Here is a 6,237-nt window from a genome sequence, read left to right as displayed (position 1 = left end):
GGCACCAAAAACACGATGCCAATACCATGGTTCACAACTTCGCACAACTAACCAGCAAGTGCACTGGGTCGTCCAAGTAATACCTTACGTGAGTAAGGGTCGAATCCCACGGAGATTGTTGGTATGAAGCAAGCTATGGTCACCTTGTAAATCTCAGTCAGGCGGATATAAAATAGTAATGGGGTTTTCGAAATTAATTAATAAAATAAGGATGGAAATACTTATGTAACTCATTGGTGAGAATTTCAGATAAGCGTATGGAGATGCATTCGTTCCTCTAAACCTCTGCTTTCCTGCTGTCTTCATCCAATCAATCTTACTCCTTTCTATGGCTGGCTTTATGTAAGGATGTCACCGGTGCCAATCGCTACTTTCGATCTCTCTCGGGAAAATGGTCCAAATGCTTTGTCACAGCACGGCTAATCGTCTGGAGGCATCACCCTTGTCGTTGGTTGCATCCTATTCCTCTCTGTGAAAATGGTCCGATGCGCTGTCACTGCATGGCTAATCATCTTGGAGGTTCTCGATCGTACTGGAATAGAATTTACTATCCTTTTGCGTCTGTCACTACGCCCAGCACTCACGAGTTTTGAGTGCATCACAGTCATTCAATCCCAGGGTCCTACTCGGAATACCACGGACAAGGTTTAGACTTTCCGGACTCTCATGAATGCCGCCATCAATCTAGCTTATGCCACGAAGATTCTGATTAAGAGATCTAAGAGATACTCATTCAATCTAATGTAGAACGGACGTGGTTGTCAGGCACGCGTTCATAGGGAATGATGATGATTGTCACGTTCATCACATTCAGGTTGAAGTGCGAATGAATATCTTAGAAGTGGAACAAGTGAATTGAATAGAAAACAGTAGTACTTTGCATTAATCTTTGAGGAACAGTAGAGCTCCACACCTTAATCTATGGAGTGTAGAAACTCTACCGTTGAAAATACATAAGTGAATAGAGGGTAAGCATGGCCGAATGGCCAGCCTCCCATGGAAGTCTAGAGATCTAAAAATGATCAAAAGATGGTTCCAAAGATCCAAAGATGTCTAATACAATAGTAAAAAGTCCTATTTATAATAAACTAGCCACTAGGGTTTACAGAAGTAAGTAATTGATGCATAAATCCACATCCGGGGCCCACTTGGTGTGTGCTTGGGCTGAGCTTGAATGTTACACGTGCAAAGGCTCTTTCTGGAGTTGAATGCCAGCTTTTGTGCCATTTTGGGCGTTGAACTCCACTTTGCAACTTGTTTCTGGCGCTGGACGCCAGAATTGAGCATAGAGCTGGCGTTGAACGCCAGTTTGTGTCATCTAAACTTGGGCAAAGTATGGACTATTATACATTGCTGGAAAGCCCTGGATGTCTACTTTCCAACGCAATTAGAAGAGCGCCATGTCGAGTTCTGTAGCTCCAGAAAATCCACTTTGAGTGCAGGGAGGTCAGAATCCAACAGCATCAGCAGTCCTTCTTTAACCTCTGAATCTGATTTTTACTCAAGTCCCTCAATTTCAGCCAGAAAATACCTGAAATCACAGAAAAACACACAAACTCATAGTAAAGTCCAGAAATGTGAATTTAACATAAAAACTAATGAAAACATCCCTAAAAGTAACTAGATGCTACTAAAAATATACTAAAAACAATGTCAAAAAGCGTATAAATTATCCGCTCAACAGTCCCACGAGCACTCATCAGTGATGGAGGGAGCCATTTTTGTAACAGACCACTAGAAGCTCTTCTCCTACGACATGGGGTAAAACACAAGGTAGCCACGTCTTACCATCCCCAAACAAGTGGACAAACTGAGATATCCAAGAGAGAGCTAAAGAGGATTCTGGAAAAGACTGTGGGTGCATCAAGAAAGGATTGATCGAAGAAGCTGGATGATGCTCTTTGGGCATACAGAACAGCATTCAAAACACCACTCAGAATGTCCCCATATCAACTAGTGTATGGGAAAGCTTGTCATTTACCACTGGAGCTGGAACACAAAGCTCTCTAGGCTATCAAGATACTAAATTTTGACAGCATTGCTACTGGTGCAAAGAGGATCTTACAGCTGCAAGAGATGGAGGAATTCAGGTCACAAGCCTATGAAAATACCAAGATGTATAAAGAGAAGGCAAAGAGAAGACATGACCTGCATCTTGCACCCAGGAGTTTCGAAAAGGGGCAGCGAGTACTCCTTTACAATTCCAAATTGAGACTGTTTGATGTGGGGAAAACTTGTCTCTCAACAAATCTCCCTTCGGCAAGTGTACCGAATTTGTCGTCAATTAAAAACTCATAATAGAGTGAGGTCAAATCCCACAGGGATTGATTGATTAAGCAACTTTAATTAGAAGAATGTTCTAGTTGAGCGAATCTAGAATTTGGGTTGAGAGTTGCAGAAAATAAAATGGCGGGAATGTAAATAACAGAAAAGTAAATGCTAGAATTAAAGGACTGGAAGTAAATGACTGAAAATAAATTGCAGAATTGTAAATGGGAATGGGGGATTTGCTCATATAGAGTCTCACCATCTTGTTGCCTGAAAGTTTGGACCTCAGCTCTCAGCCTATTGATTCGTTGAGGAGGGTAAAATCTTGCTAAAAATTTGTTCACCACGTCTTCCCAAGTTGTCAAGCTTTCCCTTGGGAAGGATTCTAGCCACTTGGCTGCTTTATCCCTAAGTGAGAATGGAAATAGGAGCAGTCTATAGGCGTCAGGGTGAACACCATTAGACTTCACTGTGTCACATATTCTCAGGAAGGTGGTCAAATGTTGATTGGAGTCTTCTTGAACACCTCCTCCAAACGAACAGTTGTTCTGAACAAGGGTGATGAGCTGTGGTTTAAGTTTAAAGTTGTTGGCATGGATTGTTGGCTTTTGGATACTACTTCCACAATTGCCTGGGTTTGGATTGATGTAAGAGCCCAAAACTCTTCTATCCTCCCCAGCATGATTTGCTCTACCTCCTCCCCCATGGTTGTGATCCTCTTCTTCATGATGGTTTTCCATGTTGTCTTCTATGTTTGTTTCAAAGAATTCCTCTTCTTCCTCAGCACCAACCACTTTCTTTCCTCTTGCCTCCCTCCTTAATCTAAGGAAGGTCCTCTCAGGTTCAGAATCGAAGGAAGTTGAAGCCCCGCTTCTTCTCCCTGTCATACAACCATCAAGTGCAAGCAAGAAAAGATAGGTGCAGAAAGTATTTGTGTCAGAATTACTGTTAGTTGTGGGTGATGCAATATATCAAACAGTTAGTGGGTTAGCAAACAGAATTCAAAATAACAAAGAAAAACAAAAGAGTAGAGGGGGAAGGGAAGAAGTTTAACTAAAACAAAAAGTAAATCACTCAAACAGAAGATGAAATTCATAAAATAAAAATGCTCAATCTAGTGATCTTCCAATTTAATCATTGTTGATGCACAATCAATCCCCGGCAATGGTGCCATAAACTTTATGCGGGGAAAACTTGTCTCTCAACAAATCTCCCTTCGGCAAGTGTACCGAATTCGTCGTCAAGTAAAAACTCACAATAGAGTGAGGTCGAATCCCACAGGTATTGATTGATCAAGCAACTTTAATTAGAAGAATGTTCTAGTTGAGCGAATCCAGAATTTGGGTTGAGAGTTGCAGAAAATAAAATGGCGGGAATGTAAATAACAGAAAAGTAAATACTAGAATTAAAGGAATGGAAGTAAATGACTGAAAATAAATTGCAGAATTGTGAATGGGAATGGGGGATTTGCTCATAAAAGTAAATGGCAGAAATTAAAGAGAATGGGTAAGATCAGAGATGGGGAGTTCATTGGGCTTAGGAGATGTTGCAATTTTCCGGATCAAGTTCATTTTCATCTCTTCCTCAATCAATGCATTCATTGATCTCCTTGGCAATCTTAAGTGATTGAATTACAATTTCTTGCAATTCAATCTCTCAAATCTTGATCAATAGCCAATTCCTTGGTCAATTGCTCATGAGAAGAGATGAAGTATGGTCACTGATTATACCACATGCATTTCCCAAATTAATTATTGAGAGGGTTATAGTCACATACCCATCCAAACCCAATTTGGTCCAGCATGAGAAAGCATTTCTAGCTTGATCTCTTCATTCCTCTTTCAAGGTTCAAAAGAGATCCAAGTTTGAATAGATTCTCTTCCAAGATAACTACTCAATGGGATGAAGATCGAAAGCTTTCAAGTAAAATAAAGAGAAAAGATAGAAGAAGAATAATGAAAATTAGTATTGATCCATCAAATTACAACAAAGCTCCCTAACCCAATGAAAGGGGTTTAGTTGTTCATAGCTCTTGAAAATGAAAACAAAGATGGAGAATACATCATAAAACTAGAAAATGCAGAGAAGATAAAATACAGAGAGTAGTTCTCTTTTTCCATCCTCCAGTACCCTTTTAACAATTCAAAGCTACTCCTATATATACTACTCTTCTCAGCTTCTAGTTTGCTCTTAAAGTCTTGGGCTCTTTGGATCTTGAGTTTGAAGCAGTTCTTTTCTTTATTTGGGCTTGGCTTTACTTGCAGAGAGAAAGTGCTAAGTGGGCAGAGACTTTAGCTCAGGGCGTTAAGGTGTTAACATTTAGTGAAAGTATAAGTTCGAGAACGTTAGTGACACTTAACATTTTCACTAACGTTCCAATATACCCCTTTGCCTCATGTTAGAGCCCACGTTAACTAGGTTAACGTGGCTTCTAATGTGGCTTTTCCAACCTTCGAGAACGTTAGTGACACTCAACATTGTCACTAACGTTCCAGTGTGCCCCTTTGTGCTTCACGTTAAAGCCCACGTTAACTAGGTTAACGTGACTTCTAACGTGGCTTTGCCAAAATTTGAGAACGTTAGTGACACTCAACATTGTCACTAACGTTCCAATGTGCCCCTAGATCTCACGTTAGAGTCCACGTTAACTAGGTTAATGTGGCTTCTAACGTGGCCATTCTTAGCCATCCCAACGTTAGTGACAATGTTAATTGTCACTAACGTTGGCTCATCATTCATTCCTCATCGTTAGCTTCCACGTTAACTAAGTTAACGTGGAAGTTAACGTGGCTCCTTGGGGGTTTGTGTGGTTGCTTCCAACGTTAGTGACAATGTTGAGTGTCACTAACGTTGTCGACAACTCTCACTTCTTACGTTAGCTCCCACGTTAACCAAGTTAACGTGGGAGTTAATGTGGTGTGTTGCATCCTTAGGCCATCGTTAGTGACAATGTTGAATGTCACTAACGTTGGCTTCTCTTCCCCCTTTAACGTTAGAGGCCACGTTAACTAGGTTAACGTGGGCTCTAACGTGGCCAGTCATGAGTGTTTGCCAACTTTAGTGACAATGTTAAGTGTCACTAACGTTGGCTCAACTTCCCTTCTCCACGTTAGAGTGCACGTTAACTTAGTTAACGTGACTCTTAACGTGGGCAATGATGGCTTTGAGAGTGTTATTGGCAATCACTTTTCTCATTAACCTTGCAAGTTACCTCCCTTTCCTTGCTTCCTTTGGTCCTGAAATCAAGCAACAGAGTGCATCAAAGTTCTAGTCCAAGTCATGGGTAATGCAGCATACAATTTGTCACTAAATTCATGCAAAATCCTCATGAAATAATGTAAAATGCACAATGTATGCTTGAATCAAGGTGTAGGTAAATATCTACCCAAAACTAGCTTATTTCCTAAAGAAATGTATGAAACTACCCTAAAAACAGTAAAGAAAAGGTCAGTGAAACTGGCCAAGATGCCCTGGCATCACAACACCAAACTTAAAGCTTGCTTGTCCCTAAGCAAGTACTGGAACAAGAGAATGATGAATGGAATATCCAGAGGAATGAGTCATTCTTGTGGAAGTCATGTTACTGATTTTATGGTGGTTTCATACATAGCAACTTAGGTTCATTCCATTACTGGCTTTCAGACTTTTATCATGTCCCCAAACACTTACTTTGTTTATATCCCATGAGACTTTTATTCATTGATCCTTTTATTATTATTTCAAGGGTTATTTATGTTATTTAGGCTAAGTGCTCTGTAAGGGGGCAACTATTTAAGATAAGTTTTCAGCCAACACTCCCGAACCAGTTGGTTCAAGGTGCTAGGTGTTGAAGCACCCCTAAGGACTTACTACCTCAAGTCTCTCCCCCATACATACACACCACAGGCATATAGTTTATTTATTTTCTTTTCTTGAGACCTTGGTATCCAGCACCTCTTTGGGTTACTAAATGCTCTGTAGTGAGGGTTA

Source organism: Arachis ipaensis, chromosome B6 (assembly GCF_059453495.1).
Source record: "Arachis ipaensis isolate K30076 ecotype BB chromosome B6, ASM5945349v1, whole genome shotgun sequence".
Lineage (NCBI taxonomy): Eukaryota > Viridiplantae > Streptophyta > Magnoliopsida > Fabales > Fabaceae > Arachis > Arachis ipaensis.
The sequence above is the reverse complement of the archived record's forward strand: the minus strand, read 5'-3'. Positions refer to the sequence as shown.